The sequence below is a fragment of the Notamacropus eugenii genome, chromosome 1, assembly GCF_028372415.1.
Source record: "Notamacropus eugenii isolate mMacEug1 chromosome 1, mMacEug1.pri_v2, whole genome shotgun sequence".
NCBI lineage: Eukaryota > Metazoa > Chordata > Mammalia > Diprotodontia > Macropodidae > Notamacropus > Notamacropus eugenii.
In genome coordinates this window covers 646,009,481-646,036,616 of record NC_092872.1, presented here as the reverse complement: position 1 = coordinate 646,036,616, position 27,136 = coordinate 646,009,481, and positions in this window count along the sequence as shown.

Genomic DNA, 27,136 nt, shown 5'->3' with positions numbered 1-27,136 from the left:
CTAAAGTATAACACTCACCATTTGTGGATGTGTTATATATTAATAGAGCTTCTCAAAATAATGAATGTGAAACTGAGTCAAAAGCTTTGTGGTAATTAATAAAAGTGGTACACTTTTTATAGGGCCTTGAGGTGGTGTATTCAATAATTGCCAAATCAGTAATGAGTTGTTCTTTACAGCAGTGGGACATTTTTGGAATATCCTTTTTGCTCCTCTATCAATATATTGTTTTCTTCCAACTATATGTAGCTTTTTTGAGTAATATGAATTCTTTGTGCCTTGCAAAATTATATAAACATTTGTTAGTCAATATTTGGAAGGGTTAGCAACATATGTATATATATATATATATATATATATATACACATACATATATGCATATATACATACATAAATGTACACACATACATATATATGTAAATTTTGTGATACACTTTGTTAAGGAAGAAGGAATCATGCTTATTATATAAGAGAAGAAGATGGCAAAGTGCTTACCTAATAATTCATATATTGCTGTAAAGCATTTGAGCTAGTAATTCATCAGGACTCACCACTAACCAATTTTTCAGAGAATATCAAATTTTAATTACTTCTTATTCTATTCAGACTCAAACATGTTTTTCTTCATTATCCTTTTCTGTTTCATGTTTAATCAACCTGCTGATTTTGTTGTTTTGGATTTCTTGGGATCGTATAAATGACCAGAATTTTTCCTCATTTTCCTTCTTTGAGGGTTATCTCTTTTCTCTAATTTCTTTGTTTCTCAGGCATTTGTGGTATAGTTTAGATGTTAAATTGCTTATTTAATACTTTGCTCTGCCGTGACTCTCCATCTCACCTTAACCTTTTCACTTTTGCATTGACTTGATGATTAAGAGTATATATAATTTCTAATACACTTTTTCCCCTAGGTTGCATTCTACATTTGTTTGTTGCCCTTAATTAGTTCATATGGCATTCAAGTGTTGTATTGTGTTTCCTGGTTAGGTATTGGTATAATGTTCCATTGTCTTTCTACAGGTCTGCAATAATTTTATCAAGATACTTTTATCATGGTAGCATCTGGTGCTTGCCCTTAGAAGTACTCCTAGACAGCTCTCCTAGACGCCTCCTCATATGGTCCTAACTACGCCAATAACCACAGCAAATGCTACTGTGTTCAGATCCTGAAATATTTTTACAAGCTGTCAAATATTGTGGGAGAATGCTCTTGAAGGGTATGGTATATAACATCTTGTGTGAATTATTCTGTTTTGGTATAGTTGGTCTATTAGATGGATTCATGTAGTAAAACTCAAAAAAAAAAGGTTTTCACAATTATGTTCTAAGTATGCCCATCTTTTCTTCTAAATTGTTTGACACGTCACCATTATTTCTATCATCTATTTCATTTTTCAGGTAGCATTTCTAAAGTTTGTGTTAAGTGTAGATATTCAATGACTTCAGATTGTTCACTTTTGCCTCTCCAGGTTTAAGTAATTCCTCAATTTCCACTCTTGTTTCTTCTAATCTGGGTTTAGGAATAGTGTCATTTCTTATGATTGCTTTGCATTGATCTGTAATATACTATTGAATAACTTGAAGCTAAGGATATTGTTAACAGAGAAGTAATGACGTCCTTGCTAACTAGTACCGGTTTCTACATTCATCATGAAACTGTCCTGACACAGGCTATACTCATTCCATTTCATCCATACTCCTTGTTTCCTGGTTTTTAGGGATCAGTGCCTTTTATGCTGAAAGCCTTCCATCATGAAGAGTAGTAATATTTCTGCTTCTTTCCAATATATCTTGCCTTCTCCTTGTCACCAGGACATAAAGGAATTCCACTTGTTCCACTGTACTCCAGGTCAAATTGTTCTTCACAGTAGTTAAGAGTAAAGGCCACCCATGGCAATTGTGACACCCATTCTATTTCTTATATTCATATTAGCAATTATATCATTTTGTCTATTGTCAACCCTGATAGTATCGCTCTGGTTGTTTCACATGGCCAACATTTCTAGGTTCCTGCCAGACCTTCACAGCACCATAGTGCTATCAGTGCTCACAAAGTCCCTTCACTCTGGCTGGCATTTCTCTTCTTGTCTTTTGTACTCAGCCACACCCACCCACCCCAAGGGAGAACAAATATTATCATTTTTGTTGTTATTTACATATTCTGTATGATAAAGGTCATGTAGAAACGATCCTGGGAAAAAAATCACTATGCTACTGTGATTATTTTTTCAATATTAAACTTTCGGCAAATTAGCACATAGATGGATAAAATGAACAATTTATATAACTGAATCAAAGACTTAAGATACAAGGTCATTTTACTTAGAGTTGATGAAAACCTTTCCAGGTACAGACAGTACAATAGGACTAACATATACTTCTTGCTTCCACATGGTTTGGATTTTTTTCTTCTAGGTTTCTATATTTTGAGAGCTTTTCTTTTCACATGTAGTTTGGAAATTATGAATATTACGCAGTGCTTGGCACATACTAGGTGCTTAATAAACGTTTATTGATTAATTGATCGAGTATGGCTACATCTTCTTAAATGCTTGTTTGTGTTGTCAGAAAATATTTGCCAGGGAATCACACAATGGCAAATCACCACATATTTATTTTGTTACTCACTTCTTTGCATCTACATAAATAAAAGCTATGCCATGCAAGGTGCCAGAATCAATGAATCAACAAATATTTTAGAATTAAAAAATTTATGTCTTTTTTATTTCAGTATTAATTTTAGTATTATTTGAAAAAAAAAGCAATAATTCACAACTGATAGATTATAAGCCCTTAGAGGACAGAGAGAGTTTAGTGTTTTAGGCTCCTTCTACCATTCCCACCCTATGTGCCTCTCTCCAGGCAGTGCCTAGCATAATGTCTGGCAAATCTCCCGATTATCATTTATCAAATTTTTTTTTTTTTGCTTGATAAAGGTCGTTAACCAGCGCATTGTTTTCTCTGGAAAAATAAATAACTTTGAAAGCTTTCCCTATCTTTTCAATTGAGTGGATATTCACTTTACTGGTTTTTGAGGGGAGAAAAAAACCGAAACTTGGCTTTATCTAGATTCTGAATGCTTTTACAAAGGGAACTATTGCTATAAGCTTAAAAACATTGGAAACAGTCCCATGTAGGATAACACAGTGCACCTTCCAGGAAGGAATTTGGAAGATTTAGATTCATAAATTGTTTTTATCTGAAACCTCCAGTTCACACAATACATTATTTTTTCATTTTTGGTTACTATCAAGACAGGTATATGGCTGTGGTTTGAGAGCTAAGGGGAAAAATATCAAAGAATCATATGCAGACTGGCCCCGGTAAGTTGGGGCAGTAACTGAGTTGCTAGAATTCAAGTAGTTGTCACTCAGTTTGGAACTGAAATGCAGGAGAGTAGGAGATCTGGAGGTTCCTCACTACTATGATATAGCTATAAAATTCTTAGATTTCGAAGTCAGCAGTGATTTGATTTTGAATCCTACCTGTGAGCCTTATCAGATGTATCACTATGAACAAGACACTTTACTTCTCCTGGCTTTAGTTTCCTCATCTGAAAAACAGGGATAAAAACACCTTGAGAACCCATGTTATAAGGTTGAGGAGAGCTTCAAATGAGACAATGAATATGAAGTGTCTTGTAGAACTGAAAAAAATCTATATAAATATTAGTTGTTTTGAAGAAGAACATCTGGAAGCCTCATTAACTGAATTGTAAACTTTTTCACTTTTCACAGAATGGGAATGGCCCAAGGGAATTGGTAAGTAACCCCTTCTTCTTTTAGCCACAGAGTATTTTGAACCATCTAACCCAGATATAAAAAAGGAGGAGGTACATGTTCCGTTTTTGTTGGGAAGGGGAATGGAGTGGAATAGATAATTATGAAGCTGAGAGCCTCTGAATTCATTTCCCTGGACCTCCCTTACTTTTCATTAGCACTTAATGCATTGCTACATGGAAAGAAAAAAGAAAGCCCCCACAAATCCACATACACATTCCAGCAAGACACTTACCTTGGCTGCTTTTCAGAATAGAAAGAAAACAATGGGACCCTGTGTTGAGAGTTCCAAGTCTTTTATCTTTCTACAGATTCAACCACAGTATTGATTCCTTATTGACCTAAACTGTCCTAAGCACGGTTGTGGTTTTTTCTCATATAGTGTATGGGAGAGTTAAGGCAGATACTACTTTAATATTGATTTTTGTGAAAAAGGTGCAGGAAAGAGGGCAATTTGTGTCTGTAGTTGCTCTTCACTATAAAAGATACCATTGTTAGGAGCTTATAGCATTATATCAAGGGTCTTAATCTGTAGCAATCTTTTTTTACAACTTAGAAATAGGCTTGGGCAAATGTGTTATTGGTGTTAATGATATTTTGAAGTGAAGCAAATTTGTCAGCCTTTCTAAGTAAACTGCTCAGCTTAACCATTTGGGGACATGGTGGGTTGACTGCTTTTGTGTGTAGGAATTCGATTCTTTCTTCCTGTTGGTATACATACATACATACATACATGCATACATACATACATACATACATGCATACATACATATATATATGTATATATTTGGAAAGATGTCCTGTGAAGTAAGAGGGATCATGATGTTCTTGGAGTGAATCTTTTGAACATCAGAAAGTACTGTTGGATCTGGTTTGCATAAGCACGTCATCTTCCCCTAGAAGGGAATTGCCAAGTCTTATTGAATCTTTTCAGAATTGTGGGGCTTCTCTAACATAACTCTTGTCATCAGGAACGAGATAAGTTGTCCAGAATCATAAACCTTTGCTGGATGTAGAGTAAGATGGTATCTGAACCTGTGGGTAGCTTCTGAAAATTATCTTAAATCTAGGTTTAAAAAGTTATCTAAAAACAAGCGTTTCTGTATGACGGTAAAACAACTGGAGGAAGGTGAACAATTCAGTCAGCCTGGTCATTTGGCACTGTTTGGCCTGAAAAAGACAGAGAGGGAAAGAATTTTTATTGAGTTTAAACCCTGTTTGTATGTTTCTGCACTGTGTCTGTTTCACACCTATGTATCTTAGGAAAGATGGCACAGCAGTCTCATCCCTTAGCAATAATAGCTACCAGCTAAATAAACTTTTAAGGTGTGCAAAGTCCTTTACAAATATTATCTCATTTTACTTAATCTTGGAAGTCAGATACTATTGTTCTCTCCATTTTCAGATGAGGAAACTGAGGTAGAGAGAGATTAAGTGACTTGCCAAGAGTTATGCAGAAAGCAGCCTATAGGAATCTCCACAGGGTACCTTAGTGACTAAACAGTAGAAAGGACAGTTACACTTCCAGTTGAAATAAAGTTACCCCAACTGAGCAAGCTGGACAATGCTCCTTGACACCAGGCTACTAACCCAAATTTTCAAGGAAAATAGACCATTGTGTTTACTTACCTTCTAAATTAAACAAGAGATTAGCCTTAGGCCACAGGGTGAAAACCTATCCCTTCCCTTGAGAAATTACCTTAAATAGTTCCTCAGAATTGGTCCAGTTCTGAATATTAGAGGATGCTCCTCTATTTATGACTTGGTAAATACCTTACTAAGGAGCGTGAGTTCCTCTGTCCATTTAACACAGATTGTCTCTCCCAAATAAATCTTTTAGACAAATGATAAGATAGCACCAATATTCAAAAAGTTATTCTTTTTTTCAAGATGCAATCCATCCCCCAAATCTCCAGAAATTCCATCGTTAACCCTCACTCTTCAATTCATTAGCATATACTTCAAATATTGGGAAAGCTGGGTGGCACAGTAGATAGAGTGCTGGACCTGGACTCATCTTCCTGAGTTCAAATCCAGCTAAAATCTTTACTAGCTATGTGACCCTGGGCAAGTCACTTTACTCTGTTTGCCTCAGTTTCTTCAGCTGTAAAATGATCTAGAGAAGGAATATCTTTCCTGAGAAAACACCAAATGGGGTCATGAAGTGTTGGACATGACTGGAAATGATTGAACAAACATCAGATATTGTCCTTTTGTCTTAGGCTATTACACCAAAGTACATATATCTGGGATCATACTTGTTCGCCTCATTCTTAGAGATGTAATAATAGTGGGTTATCTAGTAAGTGATGTGATGAGAGGCACATAGCAAAATGAATGGAAGGCTTAATTATTTTGTAGCTTTTCTTTATTATCATTTTTTAAAATTTCCATATTGAGTTCACCAACTAAACTTGTAAACCCTCAAAAACAATGCCTCATGTTGATTGGCTCTGTATCACAGAAATAAAATATCCCTTTAGCACATAAATATATTGTTCCAAGAACATACACACAAACACATGCGCACATATTCACTTGCCACTTAACCGTATACATGAAACAATTTGAGAATTTTCAGTCTATGTAACTAAATGATTGAGCAAAGCCATGAGACTGATGACTGGCCTGCATGCCCAAGACCTACAAGAAGAAGAACAGTGAGAAAAATGGCTTCTTCTCATCTCTAGAATCAAATACAAACAATTCTGCCTGGCATTTAAAGCCTTCCATTGACTGTCTCCCACCTAGCCCATATGACTTTGTGAGTTCATTTCCCTTCACACATTCTCTATCCATTCGAATCAAACTAACAGACTCCATTAGCTGTTTCTTGTCCATGAGATGCTATCTTTCGACTCCCTGCTTTTGTATAAGTGGCCCACCATGTTTGAAATGCAATGTTTACTTTACTGCCACCTACCTAAAGTTGATTCTTTGCGCCTCAAGACTATAGAATTTAATTGTGCCCTGGGCACTGGGGAAAGAAAGCAGGAAAAAATAAAAGAATTCCCCTCCCATGTGACAAGACCATCAAAACCTAGAAGCCAGGTAGCTTGCCCCCCTTAAATATTTTCTTCTCCAAGATAAGCATTCCCAGTTTTTCCAATAAGTTCTGATAGCTTGTTTCTTCATGAGTTCTCTGGAATATTTTTTTTTCATTCCTAATTGTTTTAGAGTTGTTTGTCCTTAACATAATGGTGTTATTATATAAATTGTTCTCTTGGTTTTGCTAACTTCACTCTGAATAAATTCATAAAAGTTTTCCCAGCTTTTTCTGAAACCATCCCAGACTTCATCATTTCTTACAGTGCAATAGGATTCTATCATACCCATATTCCATAAACTTGTTCAACAATTCCCAAATTGATGAAAATCCCCTTAGTATCTATTTTTTTCTACCACACAAAGAACTGTTATAATTATTTTTCATACATATGAGTCCTTTTCTTCTTTCTTTAATTTCTTTGGGGGAAGGGTGTAGAAATGCTAGTGATGTCACTGGATCAAAGTGAATGTACAGCTTAAAAGCAGTTTAGGCTTGGTTGCAAATTGCTACCAGAATGGCTAGACCAGTTTGTAGGTCTACAGCTGTGTCTCAATGTACCTTTTCCCACAAACTCTTAAAACATTTAACAGATTTTATTTTTTGTCAACTTTGCCATTCTGATGGATGTGAGGTAGAACCTCAAATTTGTTTTAATTTTCACATCTAATTATTAGTGATTCAGAATATTTTAATATGACTGTTGATAGAATAGATTTCTTCCTCTAGAACGTGTCTATTCATGTCATTTCACAATTTGTCAACTACAAAATGACTCTTATTTTATGAATTTGAGAATGTTGTCTATATATCTTAGAAATGAGACCTGTATCATAGGAAAAAAATTGCTGACATGTTTCCCATTTACCTGTTCCTGTTCTAATTGTGTCTGATTTGATTTTGTTTGTATGCAAAATATTTAAGATTAATGTAATCAAAATCATCCATTTTATTTCCTTTGGACCTCTCTGTTTCTTGTTTGGTCATGAACTCTTTCCCTATCAACAGATCTAAAAGGTCATTCTCTGTTATTTTGTTTATAATCTCATTCTTTATGTCTAAGTGATGTCCCCATTTAGAAAATCTATTGGCACGTGTTGTACTATGTTGATTCATACCTAGTTTCTGCCAGATTGCTTTCCAGTTTTCTCAACAGATTTTGTAGAATGGAGAGTTCTTGCTCCAATAGCAGGGATCTTTGAGTTTTTCTAACACTGAACTATCATGCTTATTTGTTTTTTTATGTTGTGTAGTTCATCTGTTCCATTGTTCAACCTCTTCATTCCTTATCCAATATGAATTTGTTCTGATGATTATTGTTGTGTAATATAATGAAATCTGTTATTATTAGACCACTTTTTCTTTTCATTTTTTTCATTAATATTCTTGATATTCATGTCCTGTTATTTCTCCAGATGAATTGTTACTTTTTTCTAGTTCCACAGAATAATTTTTTCTCTGGTATGGCACTGAATAAGTAAATTGATATGGGTAACATAGTCATTTTCATTATATTAGCCTATATTATCCATAAGGAATAAATATTAATCAAAATATTAAATCTGCCTTTATTTGTAAGAATAATATTTTGTAATTGCATTCAGATAATTCCTGTTTGGATCTTGGCAGGTATATTTACTCCTGTTTGCAATATATAGAAGTGCTGATATTTCTGTGTGTTTACTTTTTGTCTTTCAGCTTTGTAAAGGTATTAATGATTTCAATTAATTTTAAGTTAATACTCTAGAATTCTCTGCATTCATCTACAAAAAGGATTATTTTGTTTCTTCTTCATCTGTGCATGATATGTCATTTCTTCCCTTAGCTTATTATTGTAGATAGTATTTCTAGCATTATTTTTCAAAATAGTGGTGATAATGGACATCTTTCCTTTACCCAGGTCTTATTGAAAAAGCTTCTAGTTAATTTCCACTGTAAATATTGCTGACATTTGATTTTTGACAAATTTTTGTTGTAGTTATTCAGTTGTGTCTGTCTCTCTGTGACCCTATTTTGTTGTTTTCTTGGCAAAGATACTGGATTGGTTTGCTATTTCATTAACCAGTTTATTTTACACATTAGGAATTGAGGCAAATTAAGCGACTTCAGTAAGGCCACACTTCCCAGTAAGTGTCTGAGGTCAGATTTGAACTCATGAAAATGAGTCTTCTTGATTCCTAGCCCAATGCTCTATCTACTGTGCCACCCAGCTGCCTCCCCACACTTTTACACAAGTCCTACTCATCATATTAAAGAAAACTCACTTTAATGCCATGTTTTCTAACAATTTTAGTAGAAATGGGTGTTAGATCTTGAAAAAAACTTTTGTTATTTTTGTTAAACCTAGCCATATAATAACATGATTCTTGTTAGTAATATAGTCAGTTATGCTTATAGTTCCCTAGTATTGAAACAGACCCTACATTCCTGGTGTACAGTCAGATTAGTAGTAGTGTATTTTTATGATGCTCTGCTGTAGTATTCTCTCTAATATTTTAATTCTTGTATTAATATTTTTAAGAGGTATTGATTTTAAGTTTTTTCTCTGTTTTGACTCTATTTGCCTCACTTCTCCTCCAAAGCCTTCTGAATGCAGTGACCAGAGATATTCATCCAGATGCACTGGGAGACCTTGGGCCTTTTAGGCCAAGATCTTTGCAGGTACTCACTTAGGGTAAAGCAACATCCATTCATTGAATAGTGCTGTTTCAAAAGTAGTCAGTGTATGTATGCCCCTTTAATGAAGACAGGAGAAAGAAAGACAGCAGGATGGGTGGGAAACAGCAACAGTTACTATTGATAATCACTCTAAAGCCAGGAGGGTCAAGAGGAGCACTAAGGCAGGAGCCCATTGGCGTCCCAGTTTCAGAGTGTAGTAGGGTTAAGGTTTCTATAAGGTGCACCGGATTCAAATGGCTCTGGAGCAGAAGTGAGGCTGGTGACCTGCACAGCCCTCCCTTACTCAAAACAAAGTCAAGTGCAAGTCATGTCATCTTTTCTCTGATGGCATGGTCTTCTTTGGCAATGAAGGAGGAACACACACTTTGCACATCAAAATTATGTCAATTGATTTTGTCCACACTTCATTTTCATCATCTTCTAAGTCCCCTCTTTCTTTATTTAGTATAATTTATGGGTTTTTATTTTCTTTCCAGTTGCTTACAGCTTTGTTTCTTTGTCTTGGAATCCCTCAGTTTTGGCTGTATTGTCCCTGAGAATCTTTATTCTGGAATTTCTTTCAGGAGGTGATCAGTAAATTGCATTTCCTCTCTGCTTTCTGGTTCTAAGAGATCTCAAAACAATTATTTTAAATTTCTTGAAATATGTGTAAGCTCACTTTTTGGGGGGTCCTGAAATTCAGATTCTTCATTGATTCTTATTTTTTTCTCCTCATTATATTTTTCAGATCAGTTGTTTTTGCTATGAAAAACATTATGTGTTCTTTTTCTATCAGTCTTTTAACTTTGTCTTAGTATTTCTTGATGTATAATGGAATTATTAGCTTATATTTGGTCAATTCTATTTTTTATTGATATGTATTCTTTGGTAAGATTTTGTATCTCTTATTCTCAGCTTGTTAATTCTCTTTCCATATATTTCTGCCATATCTCTCCTTTATTTTTCTATTTCTTTCCCTCTCCTACTTTCATTTGCTTTTAAAATAACATTTAAACCCATCTTATCTCTTCCATGAATTCTGATTTAAATTTTGCCCAATTTTCATTTTTTTATTTACTTAGAGATGATCTGAAGTTATTCTATTCTTTTGTTTGTGCCTTAAGATTCTCTTTGTCCATAATACTTCTTTAAAGTTGGTTTGTTTGTTTGCTCATTGTTTCCACCAACTTCTTGATATCAGACTTCATCTTACAAACAGGTTCAGGGGTAAGGTATAGGAACTGGGATACTTCTCTTGGGACCTCCTTTCCTGGGTATGCTGAGTTTTGTGTTATTTTTCAATTTCTGGGATAGCTAAGACCAGGAACCTACAACTTTTAAGGTATCAAATTTCAGTTGGAAGTTCCAGTATGCTCTGACCAGACTCAGCTGTTACCAGTCAGCTCAGACTTGATCATCCTTCTGCAGGCTTCAGTCTGAACTAGAGGGTAGAACTGACTCCCTGCTCTCCTCCTAGTGTCTGAGATCCACACCTGCTGCTTTCATCTTAACTTGTCACCCACTCATTGCACAGCTAAGACCAATGACAGTTACTTTACACCATACCTAGGTCCAAGCCCTCCCCTCAGTACATTCTAGATTTGTGACCCAGACCTGGGTAGTGAGATACAGAGTTGCCAGATGGTACCCATTCTTGTACCCTTCACAAATTAAGGGAACCCATGAGTCCTCTTCCTCCTTGGGTGCTTTCAACTCTCATATAAAGTCTCAGTCTTCTCAGTCCCTGGGTACTGGAATGCTCCATGCAGTGCACTCCTGACCAGATCTAATCCCTAGTGTCCACAGAATGATCTGTCTTGTCATGCCAATTAAGACTAGAAAGATGACTCGCTGTGATTTTTTTTTTTTTTTTTGGATTTACTAGACAGAAATAAGTCTTGTGCATTTTCTAGATTTTTGTGCAAATGTTCAGTTGGAGGAGCTGGATCATACTTTTCATGCAACTTTGCCATTTTCACTCTGCCACTCACCAGATACAAGTTTCAAGGAAAAACTTCCTAATGATTATAGCTATCCAAAAGTTCCTTGGGAAATAGTGGGTTTCTCCTTTATAGATATATTCATTAAAAAAATGACTGCTCATCAGATATTTTGTAGAGAGTACTCTTATTCAGCTCTTAGCTAAACTATCAAACCTATGAATTTCCTTCTATGTCTCAGATTTAGTGATGCCAAAATATGGGATTGATGAAGGAAATACAGCTTACAACCACTGGCCTAATTGGACTGGTTATTTTTTTTGTTTTTCTTTTTTTGGAAAGGCAATACTTGGTTGTTAGGACTGGGTAACAGACTAACCAATCCAATTAATCTTTTAATCTTATTTTCAACATTATATGATGATTGTCCGCAACCATTTTGCCCTTTAAATTGGCAACCTCATTATTATATCCAGTGTAATTTTTTTCAACTTTGCAATAATGAGTTAGCAGTTCAAAAGAAAGTGGGTTAAAATTGTCTTTTGTTAAAAGCATAAAAACATCTGAGCTACCCATTAATTAATTGTTTTAATACTTAAAGGGGGTGGGGGATTTTTTCGAAAGTATTGAATAGTAATAAAAATGCCAGCGTAGTGTTGAAAGGCATGGTGTCTGCCAACAGAACTATATTACAAATGTGTTAGAGCCTTCCTAGGCCAAAAACAATAGTACCCTGTTGAAGCTGGCCATGCCCTTACTCACAGTCCTCCAGACCCAGCTATACGTGGGTGTATAGAAACACTAGTTGGGTTTTGTTTGACTTGGCTCCTCTTATATTTAACACTTTGTTTACTTGACTTGGTGCGCTTGGTCTATGATCATGTTTCTCTTGACTCCTTATAGTTCATCAAATTCAGCCCTAAGCATTTTCTGTAAGACATTCATTTCATGCTAAAATGGTTTATTTTTCTAAATAATGGTTGCTTGCAACACTCTTGTGTAAATGATCAGGAGATATTAAAAACTGAATTTAAATCTTTGCTCTCATAATCTCATTACTTGATTGATATTGGAAATATTATCTCTCAGTTTCCTTATCTATAAAATCAGTTAATTAATCAATAAACAGAATTAATAAAGTACTTATTAAGTCTGCAACACATTTCTAGGCAATGTAAGTAAATGCAAGTAAAAATGTAAGTAAATGCATTTAAATGCAAATAAAAATGAAATTATCCCTGTTCAAAAGGAATTTACATTCCAACAGGAGCTTTACCATGATTTCTACAATTTCTTCTAATTCTAAAGTTCTATCTTCCTATCTAGCTTGGATAAATTCATGTTGACAATCAACAAGCCTAACAGAATATTATTTAATTTTATGAGTAAAAAAAGAGATTTTTGAGTTATTAACCCATTGAAATTCTTGGTGTGTTTTGTTTTGTTTGTTTCTTTTATTTTTCCTGTTACTGGGATAGTTTAGAGGAATGTTCAGAGGTATTAACTGCTAATTGGAGTACTTACTAAAATTCATATCATATTTTCTGATATTTCTCCATTCCCTTTAGGTAATGAGTTCTTCTACATCTGTGAGGATGTGCATTCTCTTCCCATATGTTTTTATTTCTCCATTTGTTCCCAGGCATTGAATTCTAAGGTTTTCTTGTGTCACTTGGCTATTTGGGAGCCGTGTTTGTCTTTGACTGTGGTTGCATGACACCAGCACATCCAATGGAAGAATGAAAAATATATTCTCGTCCATTAGTGGCATCATACGGGACTCAAAGCAGCTATTTGCCCAAATTTAACATTTTCCTTTCAGTTCAGCAGTGTTGACTTTTTTTGCAGATACACATCTTTGTTAATGACTTACATGAATTATATGCATGTGTCTGAACCTTTATTCATACCAGCCTCACCCCACTTGCTAATGACTTTCTCTTGACATACTCCATACACTGTGAAGCTCTTACTAGATAACCTATACATTCTACCTCTTAATGTCCCCTTTTGTTTTCTGATGACTCAGGCTAGTATGCATTTTATACCCTATTCAGATTGATTATGTTTTTATATCCAGTTCTTCTGCCAGCCATAAAGAACTATCACTACCTTGCCCACAAAGCTTTTTGTTGCAGAGGTGATGGACTTACATACACATGCACACATAAAATTAACCCACTATAAGCAGTTTCCCCTTCCTATGTGGGCATTTGATTCCTATTTAGAAAATGCATATGTTCCAAAGGTCCAATGCTAGTCTTCCCTTTGGCCATTGCTTGCAATCCAATACTGTCCAAGATACAAAGGCTACTTTTTAATCTCATTTCTGCAGTTCTCAAAGATGCTTGTGACTTTTTAAGGTCTATAGTCGAGTGTAGCAGTATGTTTGAGCATGAAGATACTTGGAGTCTTGAATAATGGCACAGGAGACGTTTTAAAATACTTTCTTTAATTCAGAGGAGAAATGTTTTTCCCACATTTCTCACAATATTGTTTAGCATTCTTTCCTCTATACCAATGAATGTTTCACAAACTCCTATACAAAAATATTCCTTCCAAATCACCTGTGCTCCTCTGCCTGCCTCTCTCTGTCCACAGACTAATATATCACTGTGCAGCACTTAACCCCTCTGATTAGAGCTGACTTCTTTGATATTGCTGGATGATTAAAGCACTTTTTTTTGTTAAAGCTTTTTCATCTGAGCATTCTGACTTCTTGGGAGATGTCACAGCATTTCTTTCTTTGTTCTCCAAATTCTTAACCCTGTATAACAAATATACTGTCCATTTTATCAATAATAGATTTGAATTGACACTACTAATAACAAAGGTTGGCAAAGATAAAGGAATTTCCTTCCATTATATCCCTAGCTCGTATGGTTCTCTTACTATAGTGAAACAACTCAATATTAGACAATGGTAATACCTTCAGCTCTAGGCAAAATCAAGACCAAAAATTACTCATAATTATAAGGTCAGTATTATAGTATACAATCACAAAGGAAAATGATCAAAGAACATAACTTGAATTATTGTTATAATCAATGTCATCAAGATGGTCACTGTGGGAAATAATGGAGATATTCCAAAATCTGGTCTAAATTCTAGGTATTTATGTTTCAAGAACTTATATTCTTTTAAAAAGATATTTTTTCTTAGGGAAAGAGAAACCTGATTGGAGGTCATCATTGGATAGTCATCCTAAAATGGATGAATATTTCAACCTATGGTATATTGAGTTTTACTTTTCTTTCTTGAAGTAGACTTTGCCTCCATTCGTTTATAAGAAGTCTCTTTGACTTCCAATTTTTAGCTTTCTTATTCTAAGAACCAGAGTGGAAATTGATCACAGGTCAAAGAGAAAATCTGAAACCTTCCTGTGCACTCCCATCAGTGACTAGTAGAGGAGTGATGAGTGTAATATAAGAACTCAGAAACTACTTGTTGGTTGACTGGTTATTTCAACTGCCAAAGCCCCTTCTATAATATATAAGGCACACTAACAATGCTTTTAAAGAAAGAAGGGAGTTGAGGACAATTTTATAAGTAATATCAGAGCTATTTAAAGAACTATATGATATATATGTATATGTTTGTATATATAAATGTCCTACCTATAATGTCCCCACTTGTGGGACATGGAAAAAGTGACTACATAAGTACAATAAGGTCAGATTTTCTATTCCTAATTCTTGAAGGCTTTTCAATATCCCCAAAGACAGAAATTACCTCAGAATCATAACTGTAGAATTCCAGAGTTATACTCATTGTTTTCCATAATCAGAAAAGTCTTTATGACACCATCTCTAATGAATGACCATGTAACCTTTGCTTGAAGACCTCCTATAAAGGAGAATCCACTATCTCATAAGAGATCCAATTTCACTGTTGAGTAGCTATACCTCTTAGGAAGTCCTTTCCCCCCTTATATGAAGTCTAATTTTCTTCTGTGCTGCTTCAACTCATTGGTTATAATTCTGCCTGTGGGGGTCCAACAGAAAATAAATTTGTTCTTTCCTTTATATGATAGCCATTAACACTTGAAGACGGCTGTTAAGTTCACTCTAAATTTTCTCTTCAAGCTAATCCTCTCCAATTCATTCAACTAAATTTAAGTAGTATAACTCAGAGACTCTTCACCATTTTTATTGTTCTCTTCTGGACTTTCTAGCTTATGAACATAAATTTTAAAATGTGATACTCAGAATTTTACATAACATTGCAAATATTGTCTGACCAAAACAAAATACAGTGAGGTTATCACCCTTCTAATTAGGGCCACTATATCATTCTTAATCATATTTCAGATTATATATACATTTTTTCCTTCTGTATCTCTCTGTTGATCTATATTGAACTTTTAACCAACTAAAACACCTAGATCTTTTTTTTATAAAATAGAGCTACTAACTGCTTATACTTCTCTGTTGATGTACATGTTGAGTTTTTAAAACTTTATCATAATAGTTTACTTCTATCCCTTTAAGTTTCATCTTATTCAATTTAACCCATTGTTCTGAGCAGTTAAAAATCTTTTTAGGATTCTAAATTTCATTTATTATATTAACTACCTTCCCACCAATTTTTGTGTTGCATGCAGATTAGATAAGAATGATATTTATATATTTATCCAAGTCATTGATTAAAAAAAGACAGGCAGCTTCATCCAGAAATTATACCGCTACGCATATAACCAAAGGAGGTTATTGAATGAAAATAAAGGCTTCCAATACAATGCAATATTTATAGCAACATTTTTTTTTCTGATTAAAAGAACTAGAAACAAAGTAGATGTCCATCAACTGGGAAACAGCTAAACAAATTGTGCTACACAAATGTAATGGAATAATACTATAAGAACAAAGAGCATCTTGAATTCAGTGAATCATGAAAAGACTTACATGAACTGTTGGAAAGTGAATCAAGCAGAGTCAGTAAAACAATATACACACCAATATAGTATAACAGTATAAAGTGAAGTAACAACCACAAAACAGATGAGAAGAAACAGTGAAGAATAATAAAAAAGAAGTATAAGCAAATATCTCACTCTACTCCTTTGCTGAGGTCAGGGTTCATAGATCTAACACTTTCCCTATAGTAATCTCTTTCATATATGTTGATTTGTTTTGCTTCATTTTTCATGCCTTTCATTTAAAAATGTTTTGTGGGATGGCTCTCTGGGAAGAAAATCAAGGTCTTATAAAAAAAAAACCATAGCAATTAAAAACCATCTTTTAAAAAATTGTATGCAGAAAAAAGCCAAGTACTGATCCAGGTATTATTCATTTGATAACCTCTTTCCCAATGGACATAAGACAATGAATGACAATATTTGGGGTTCCCAACTCTCATCAGTGTTTGTTTTCCTTAGGGCTAATTGCTCCTTTAATTTATCATTCCTCATACTCCTTTCTGTGCTTTCTAGCCTTCCTCTCTTGATTTTCAGTTGAGTGAAAATGTATTTCTGTGCCTAAACATATATATATATATATATATATGTTCCCCTCCTTTGATCAGTTCAGATGAATATCATCTCTTCCATCTACTTCATTCTCTTTCCGTTTCTACTTGCACGTCCAAATTATGACACAAATTTCTCCATTCTTCTTTTTTCTTCCTCTCACCTTATACCATGTTGTTCTTTTCCTTTTTATTTTTTTAGGATTATCAAAATAGAATTAAAATCTTTTTCAGCCTCTTTGTCTAATCAAATTTTAATTTTATTCCAGTGATGATTATGTTGGAGGGGACATATGTACCCAATTTAGAGTTTAAACAGTTTATTCTCATTTAGTTCCTTATTAATGTTTGCTCATGTTTATTTTTTAAAATGTTTTTCTAGACTCCTGTCTTTGCATGTGAGAGTGACTATGTACCTCAGGTCTTTTCACCAAAATTCTTAGAAGTCCTCCATTTCATTCATGATCTATTTTCAGCCCAAACCTCTAATTATGATCTATATTTCAGGGGTAAACCATGTGTGATAGTAATTCCATATTCTTTGCTTTCTGGAATAGTATATTCCAGACTTTCTTCTTCTTTAGAGTGGTGGCTGTTAAATCTTGTATGATCTAGACTGTGGCTCCTTGGTATTTGATTTTTTTTTCTTTGTAGCTGTGTGAAGTATTTTTTTTTGTCTCAGAAGTTCTGGATTTTGGTTATAATATTTATAGTCGTTTTCATCTAAAAGTTTCTTTCACAGTATGCCTAGTGGATTCTTGCTGTTTTCACTTTGCTTTCTAGATCTAAAAGATTTGGACAGTTTTCTTTGAAAATTTCTTGAAATATAATATCTGTTTTATGGATTGCCATGGCCTCCCAAAAAGAATCATTATGAAGTAATTGAAGATAAACCTCTCTGTTTCTAACAAGTTTAGACCACAGAAACCACATGCAATCTGTTAATAGGGACATCCTCCAAACCTTTCTAGCATTCAAGAGCCAAAACACATGTCCATAGGATAAGTTTATCTTATAGGAAGAAATACAAAAAGCTGGAGTCATCACGTAAGACTTTCTCTAGGATGTGATTCTGGAACCGACCCTAGAATGAAGTAATGCATTTCAAAAAGCAGATGTAAGAAGAAACAGTAAACCAGACTGGAGGAAGAATCTGTGCTTTCCTGAAGATGGGATATGGAGTGTTCTAAACCTTACAAGTAAGCCAGTTGACCTGGAACATAGGATGGATCAGTGGAGTAATGTGAAATCAGTCTAGAAAATCTAACGGAAGCTATAGTATGAAAGATTTTTGGTGCTAAACAGAGTAGCTTACATTTATCCCAGAGGCCATAGGGAGCTAATGAAGTTTCTTGAGTACAGGAATGACATGGTCAAAATTGTGCTTTAGGAATATTAACCTGGCAATTCTATAGAAGATAGATTGGAAATGGGAAGTTTGGGGTCAGAAACACTAAGTAGGAGGATATTACAATTCAGTAGCAGAGTGGTGACAAGAGACTAATCTTAGATGGTGACATTGTTACTGGAGAGCCCGGGAAACATATAAGTAGAAATAAAATTCTAGCCTATTATTTTATACATGAACAGCTTCTTGAGTAGTTAGAGTAGGCAACTACCATGTAGAATATTCTGAGGTCATCAGATGCAAGGATTTTTTTCCAGACCTATTTTTTAAAATATTTTTCCAGTTATATATAAATATAATTTTTAACATTTTTTAAAAATTAGAGCTTCCAAGATGGCGGACTAGAAAGACACACTTACATAGGGTCTCCCCACACAGCCCACAGGATACCTGTAGAGAAGGACTCTCAACAAATTCTGGAGCAGCAGAAGTGGAGAACAACAGAGAGGAAGAGATTTCCAGCCCACAGTGACCTGAAAGGCCCATGGAAACATCAGTTGTGCCAGACATGGAGCAGAGTGCAGAGCGTGGAGCCCAGCTCAGCCTTGGCCACATGGTGCTGGGAGACTCTGGGAGGAGGACAGCTTGGGGTGAAATCTCCAGTCCCAGCAGTGAGGCCTCAGATCCCTCAACCCACAGGTGCCAAAGCCAGTGACGGGGTTTTATCAGCTGGCCAGGAAGGGAGAAAGGCCTCCCCATAGCTCCAGCAGCAGTCAGCAGCCACAGAGGGTGCACAGCAGCCCTTACAGACTGCTCATTGTTGGAGCGTAAAAACCCCTGGGGGCACTGAAGAGCTGAGTCTTACTTACCTCAGTCCTGGGTAGAGGACCTGGCCAAGCTGGTCTTTGTCTCACACTGAATGGCGACCCTGCTCATCCAGCTTATCTGAAAATCAACCCCAGGGCTGACTTGGCAGAACTTGAGGCTAGGTGGCTGTGGAGAGGTAATTGCTAAGATTCTGGACATAAAAATCCCTTTCTGTGTCCAGACCAGTACATGCTTGATCATGCCACCTTGGAGGAACTGAGATCTCACAGATTCCCAGAGTATACCCTACTCTTGACAAAGGACCCAAAAGTCCAGTAACTGGTTGGGAAAATGCCCAAAAAAGGGAAATAAAATAAGACTATAGAAAGTTACTTTCTTGGTAAACAAATATCTCCTCCCATCCTTTCAGATGAGGAAGAACAATGCTTACCATCAGGGAAAGACATAGAAGTCAAGGCTTCTGTATCTCAAACACCCAACATAAATATTCAGTGGGCTAAGGCCATGGAAGAGCTCAAAAAGGATTTGAAAATCGAGTTAGAGAGGTGGAGGAAAAACTGGGAAGAGAAATGAGAGAGATGCAAAAAAAAACAAAAAACAAAACAAAACATGAAAAGCAGGTCAACACGTTGCTAAAGGAGACCCAAAAAATGCTGAAGAAAATAACACCTTGAAAAATAGGCTAACTCAATTGGCAAAAGAGGTTCAAAAAGCCAATGAGGAGAAGAATGCTTTAAAAAGCAGAATTAGCCAAATGGAAAAGGAGGTGCAAAAAGCTCACTGAAGAAAATAGTTCTTGAAGGAGCCAAGATTGAGGAGTAGAAAGACACACATATGCTAGCTCCAAACCCACATCCCATAAAATACCTGTAAAGAAGAACTCCCAACAAATTTTGGAGCAGTGGAGGCCACAGAACAACAGAGCGGAGGAGATTTATGTTCCAGAAAGCCCTGAAAAAATGATGCCAAAGGTCTGTTGTGCACCAGACCTGGAGCAGAGCCCAGCCCTGCCTTGGCTGCACGGCACCAAGAGGAGCAGATCCGAGCAGGCTTCAGGGACAGAATCTCCAGCAGCCGCATAGGTCCCTCCACCCACAGGTGCCAAAGGTCAGTGAGAGGGTCTTTTTGGCTGGATGAGAGGGGAGCAGGGTGTCCCCATAACTCAAGCCCCCTCAGGAGGCAGCAGTGAAGGCAGCCGTGGAAAGGGACTCCCAAAACAGGCAGGAGCTAGGATCCATTGTTGAAGGTCTCCACATGAACCCCCTAGGGAACTGAGCCCCGTGAGGCGGCCCTGCCCACTTGACCACCTGAACTTAATCTCACACTGAATAGCAGCCCTGCCCCTGCCGAAAGCCCTGAGGCTGGGAAGCAGCATTTGAATCTCAGACCCCAAATGCTGGCTGGGCAGATCTGGAGGCGAGGTGGGTGTGGAAAGGACACTCAGAAGTCAAGTAACTGGCTGGGAAAATGCCCAGAAAAGGGGGGAAAAATAAGACCATAGAAGGTTACATTCTTCATGAACAGATATCTCTTCCCTTCCTTTCTGATGAGGAAGAACAATGCTTACCATCAGGGAAAGATGTAGAAATCAAGGCTTATATATCCCAAACATCCAAAAGAAATATTCCATGGGCTCAGGCCATGGAAGAGCTCAAAAAGGATTTTGAAAATCAAGTTAGACAGGTGGAGGAAAAACTAGGAAGAGAAATGAGAGAGATGCAAGAAAAGCATGAAAAGCAGGTCAACACCTTGCTAAAGGAGACCCAAAAAAATGCTGAAGAAAATAACACCTTGAAAAATAGGCTAACTCAATTGGCAAAAGAGGTTCAAAAAGCCAATGAGGAGAAGAATGCTTTCAAAACCAGAATTAGCCAAATGGAAAAGGAGGTGCAAAAGCTCACTGAAGAAAATAGTTCTTTCAAAATTAGAATGGAACAGATGGAGGCTAATGACTTTATGAGAAACCAAGAAATCACAAAACAAAACCAAAAGAATGAAAAAACGGAAGGTAATGTAAACTATCTCCTTGGAAAAACAACTGACCTGGAAAATAGATGCAGGAGAGACAATTTAAAAATTATGGGACTACCTGAAAGCCATGATCAAAAAAGAGACTAGACATCATCTTTCATGAAATTATCAAGGAAAACTTCCCTGAGATTCTAGAACCAGAGGGCAAAATAAATATTCAAGGAATCCACCGATCACCACCTGAAAGAGATCCAAAAAGATGTCCTAAGAACATTGTGGCCAAATTCCAGAGTACCCTGGTCAAGGAGAAAATTTTGCAAGCAGCCAGAAAGAAACAATTCAAATATTGTGGAAATACAATCAGGTTAACACAAGATCTAACAGCTTCTACATGAAGGGATCAAAGTGTGTGGAATATCATACTCCAGAAGTCAAAGGAACTAGGACTAAAACCAAGAGTCATCTACCCCGCAAAACTGAGTATAGTACTTCAGGGGAAAAAATGGTCTTTCAATGAAATAGAGGACTTTCAAACATTCTTGATGAAAAGACCAGAGCTGAAAAAAAAATTTGACTTTCAAACACAAGAATGAAGAGAAGCATGAAAAGGTAAACAGCAAAGAGAAGTCATACTTACTAAAGTTGAACTGTTTACATTCCTACATGGAAAGACAATATTTGTAACTCTTGAAACTTTTCAGTATCTGGGTAGTTGGTAGGATTACACACACACACACACACACACACACACACACACACACACACACACACACATACACACAGAGCACAGAGTGAACTGAATCGGATGGGATCATATCTTTAAAAAAATGAAATTAAGCAGTGAGAGAGAAATATATTGGGAGAAGAAAGGGAGAAATGGAATGGGGCAAATTATCTCTCATAAAAGAGGCAGGCAAAATGACTTTTCAGTGGAGGGAAAAAGAAGGGAGGTGAGAGAAAAACATGAAGCTTACTCTCATCACATTCGACTAAAGGAAGGAATAAAATGCACACTCATTTTGGTATGAAAACTTATCTTACAATACAGGAAAGTGGGGGAGAAGGGGATAAGCAGGGTGGAAGGGATGATGGAAGGGAGGGCAGTGGGAGGAGGGAGCAATTTGAAGTCAACACTCTTGGGGAGGGACAGCATCAAAAGAGAATAGAAGCAATGCGGAACAGGATAGGATGGAGTGAAATATAGTTAGTCTTTTAGAACACGACTATTATGGAAGTCATTTGCAAAACTACACAGATATGGCCTATATTGAATTGCTTGCCTTCCCAAAGGGAATGGGTGGGGAAGGAGGGATGAAGAGAAGTTGGAAGTCAAAGTTTTAGGAACAACTGTCGAGTATTGTTCTTGCTACTAGGAAATAAGAAATACAGGTAATTGGGGTATAGAAAGTTATCTGGCCCTACAGGACAAAAGAGAAGATGGGGACAAGGGAAGGGAGGGATGTTAGAAGAGAGGGCAGATTGGTGATAGGGACAATCAGAATGCTCGGTGGTTTGGGGTGGGGGAGGGGAGAGATGGGGAGAAAATTTGGAACCCAAAATTTTGTGAAAATGAAAGTTAAATAAATAAATAAAAGAAAAAAAATTAAATAAAATTAGAGCTTCCAAATTCTCTACCTCCTTCTCTCTTCTTCACCCTTCCTGAGACAGCAAGGAATTTGACATGGGTTATACATGAGCAATAATGCAAAACATATTTACATATTAGTCATGTTGTAAAAGAAAAGGACCAAAAAGAAAAAGAAAAGAAAGTGGAAAGATAATATGTTTTTATCTGCAATAGACTTCATCAGTTCTTTCTCTACAGATGGATAGCATTTTCCATAATGAATTCTTTGGAATTTTCTTGGATCATTGAGAATCAGCTGAGAGTAACTAAGTCATTCAAAATTGATTGGCCTACAATGTTATGCAATGCTTTCTGGGTTTTACTTACTTCACTCTGCATCAGTTCATGTAAGTCTTTCTAGGTTTTTCTGAAAGGATCCTTCTTATCATTTCTTATAACTGAATACTATTCTCTTACAATTATGTACCACAATTTGATCAGGCATTCCTCTATTGATGGACATCCTCTCAATTTCTTATCATTAGCCACAACAAAAACAGGTATTATAAATATTTTTGTACAATTAGGGCCTTTTCCTTTAAAAAAAACCCTTTGGGGTACAGATGTGGTAGTGGTACTGCTGGATTAAAGCCTTTACACAGTTTGATAGCCCTTTGATCACAGTTCCAACTTGTTCTCCAGTATGGTTGAATCAGGTCATAAAACCAACAGTACAATAGCGTCCCAATGATCCCATATCCCCTTCAAAATTGATAATTTAGCCTTTTATCATATTAACAATCTGATAGGTGTGAAGTAGTACCTCAGAGTTGTTTTAATGTGCATTCTTCTGATCAACAGTGATTTAGAATACTTTTCCCCTTAGGACTATAGATAGCTTTGATTTCTTTGTCTGAAAACTGCCTGTTCATATCTTTGACCATTAATCAATTGCAGAATAAATTGTATTCTTATAAATTTCTATCAGTTCTCTAAATATTTGAGAAAGAGACCTTTATCTGCTGTAAATTTTCCCCCCAAAACTTTCTGCTTTCCTCCTTATCTTGGCTACATTGGTTTTTGTGTGCAAAATCTTTTAAAATTTAATATAATTAAAATTATCCATTTTACATGTTGTAATTCTCTCTATCCCTTGTTTGCTCTTAATTTATTCATTTTTCCATAAATCTAATAGTCAGTTATTCCATGGTCTCCTAATTTACTTATGGCATGCCTCTCCTTGTCTAAAGCATGTTCCCATTTTGATCTTCTTGGACATGGTGCAAGATGCTAATCTGTATCTAGTTTGTGCATTACTTCTTTTCCAGTTTTTCTAGTAGCTTTTGTTAAATAATGAATTCTTGTCCCAAAATCTTGGATCTTTGGGTTTATCAAACACTGAATTACTATGGCCATTTCCTACTATTGATTGTGTACCTAATCTATTCCACTGATCCACCAATCTATTTCTTAGCCAATACCAGATTGTTTTTGTTATCAAAGTCTTGTAACACAATTTGAGATCTGGTACATCTAAGCTACTTTCTTTCACTTTTTTCCTATTAATTTCCTTGATATTTTTTACTTTTTGTTCTTTCAATGAATTTTGTCATTATTTTTCTAGTTCTATGAATTTTTTTTTGTAATTTGATATGGCACTGAATAAGTAAATTAATTTAGGTAGAGTTATTCTTTTTATTACATTGGTTCAGCCTACCCATGGGCAATTAATGTTTCAACTTTTTTAGATCTGACTTTGTGTGAAAAGTGTTTTGTAACTGTTTTTATATAGTTCTTGGGTTTGTCTTGGCAGGTAGACTCCCAAGTATTTTATATTGTCTATAGTTATTTTGAGTGGAATAGGAGAAGGAATTTCTCCTTCTATCACTTGCTACTGGACTTAGTAGGTAATATATAGAAATGATTATGCTTTGTATTAGTTTATTTTATATCATGCAACTTTGCTAAAGTTGTTAATTATTTCAATGAGATTTTTAGTTCATTCCCTAGGTTCCTCTAAGCATCTGCAGGGACAGTTTTATTTCTTCACTGCTTATTTTAATTCCTTCAATTTATTTATTATTCTCTTGCCATAGCTAGCATTTCTAGTACAATATTGTGTAATAGTGGTGGTGTTAGGCATCCTGCATCTTTGGTTTATCCCTGATCATATGGGGATGCTTTTATCTTACCCCCATTATAGATAATGCTTGCTGATGGTTTAAAATAAATACTATTTATCATTTTAAGGAAAACTCCATTTATTGCTATATTTTATTGTTTTTAATAGGAAGGAATGATGTATTTATCACAAAATTTTTCTGCATCTGTTGAGATAATCAAATGATTTCTGTTGGTTTTTGTTATTGATTTGGTTAATCATTCTAATATTTTTCCTATTATTGAACTAGCCCTGCATTCCTGTTGTGAATTTCACCTGGTCATAGTGTATGATCTTTGTCACACATTGCTGTAATTTCCTTGCTAGTATTTTGTTTAAGATTTTCAAATCAATATTTGTTAGAAAATTGAGCTATAGTTTTCTTTCTTTGTTTTTGCTCTTCCTGGTTTAGGTATTAGCATATTTGTATCATAAAAGAAATTTGGAAGGATTCTTTCTTGTTTTTCCAGATAGTTTATATAGTAATTTTAGTATAGTATACAGGTATTTTATGGGCTGTGGGTTAGGAGCTAGCATATGTGTATCTTTCTACTCCGCCATCTTGGTTCCTCCACAGGGTATCATTTAGATAAAAATGTAGCTTATGATACATTAAAGTTTTAGTTATTTCTTTTAGATATTGAAAAAAATGGTTGAAAAATGAAAATATTTAATCAAATTTGTTATGTTAACATAAAAGATAGTTTTACTGAATTAAAATGTTCTTTACTAACTGCAACCCCATCCCATCCATTTATATATCCTCTACCATGAAAGTACAAAATTAAATTCTTATTCATTTTGGGTGGAATCTATCACCTCCCTTTTTTAATTTTTGGGTTTCCATTGAAGAGCATATATCCAGCCTAGCTGTACCAGATCTCTAATTGTATTACAAAGTGGTAATAAAAAAAAAAATCTGGTACTGACTTAGAAATACAATGGTGCATCAATGGAATAGATTAGGTATACAATGCACAGTAATACATGACCATAGGAATCTAGTGTTTGATAAACCCAAAGATCCAAGATTTTGGAGCAAAAATTCATCATTTGACAAAAACTACCAGGAAAATTAGAAAACAACAGAAACCAGGCATAGGCCAATATCTCACACAGTGTACCAAGATAAGGTCAAAATAGGTACATAATTTAGACATAAAGGGAGACACCATAAGTAAATTAGGAGAACATGGCATAGTTTACCTGTGAGATCTATGGATATAAAGGAAGGATTTATGACCAAACAAGAAACAGAGAGCATTATGAAATGTAAAATGGATCATTTTATTTATATAAAATTAAAGAAGCTTTTTTCTTTTTTTCTCTTTCATATTCAGTGTTCTACAATCATACCATATAACTTAGATTTTTTTCCCCTCCCCTTCTCTCTGCCCTACCTTCCCCACCAGAAAAATCCTCACACACTGTGGTTGTTGCTGTGTACAAAGTTATCCTGGTTCTGCTCCTTGCTCTCAGCATCAGATCATATAAGTCTTTCCAGGTCTCTCTGAAGTCTTCATGGTCATCATTTCTTATAGTGCAACAGTATTCCATTACATTCAAATACCATAATTTATTCAGCCATTCCCCAGTTGATGGGTATCTCCTTGATTTCCAGCTTTTGGTCACCACAAAGAATGCTGCTATAAACATTTTTGTACATGTGAGACCCTTTCCCATTTTTATGATCTCTTGAGGATATAGTCCTAGAAGAGGTATTGCTGGGTCAAAGGGTATGCACATTTTTGTAGCCAGTTGGCCATAGTTCCAAATTGGATCAGCTCACAGTTCCACCAACAATGAATTAGTGTTCCAATCTTCCCACATCTTCTCCAATATTTATCATCTTCCTATTTTGTCATGTTAGCCAATCTGATAGGTGTGATGTGGTACCTCAGAGTTGCTTTGATTTGCATCTCTCTAATCAATAGTGATTTAGAGCATTTTTTCATATGACTATAGATAGCTTTAATTTCTTCCTCTGAAAACTTCCCATTCATATCCTTTGATCATTTATCAATTTGGAAATGACTTGTATTCTTGTACATTTGACTCAGTTCTCTATATATTTTAGAAATGAGGCCTCTATCACAGGCACTAGTTGCAAAAATTCTTTCCCAGTTTTCTGCTTCTCTCCTAATTTTGGTTGCATTGGTTTTGGTTGTGCAAAAACTTTTCATATTAATGTAATCAAAATTATCCATTTTGCACTTCATAATGAATTCTATCACTACTTTAGTCAAAATTCTTTCCTTCTCCATAAATCTGATAAATACACTATACCTTGTTCCACTAATTTGTTTATAATATCAGTCTTTGTATCTAGATCATGTACTCATTTGGACTTTATTCTTCTGTATGGTGTCAGG